This window comes from Phalaenopsis equestris, unplaced genomic scaffold (genome assembly GCF_001263595.1).
Source record: "Phalaenopsis equestris unplaced genomic scaffold, ASM126359v1 Scaffold000094, whole genome shotgun sequence".
NCBI lineage: Eukaryota > Viridiplantae > Streptophyta > Magnoliopsida > Asparagales > Orchidaceae > Phalaenopsis > Phalaenopsis equestris.
Window position 1 is genome coordinate 4,642,487 of NW_018164536.1, and position 334 is coordinate 4,642,820.

Sequence of the window (334 nt, forward strand, 5' to 3'; positions counted from 1 at the left end):
CTCTATCATCTAATCGAATACCGGGATATAGCGGTGTCATTTCGCTATCCATTTTCTCTTGCACTGCGCTATACACTTGGTCCTGTGTTCGCGCTCTAAGCACATAGAAGTTGGAATACCTTGTCAATCTACTTTCTTGGTCATAGTCATAGCCCGTGATAGGAAAGGAAGATGGAGAAGAAAATGGGATGACTGCGAAGTAGCAAAGATCATGAAGTCCACATGAACCCGTACAGGTCGGCTTCAGGTTTCTATAGGTTTGATAAGCTGGATCAAAAAGAGTGGTAAAGTTCCTAATGACCCGGAGAGAGAATTCCGCTATCTCAGTGAATTC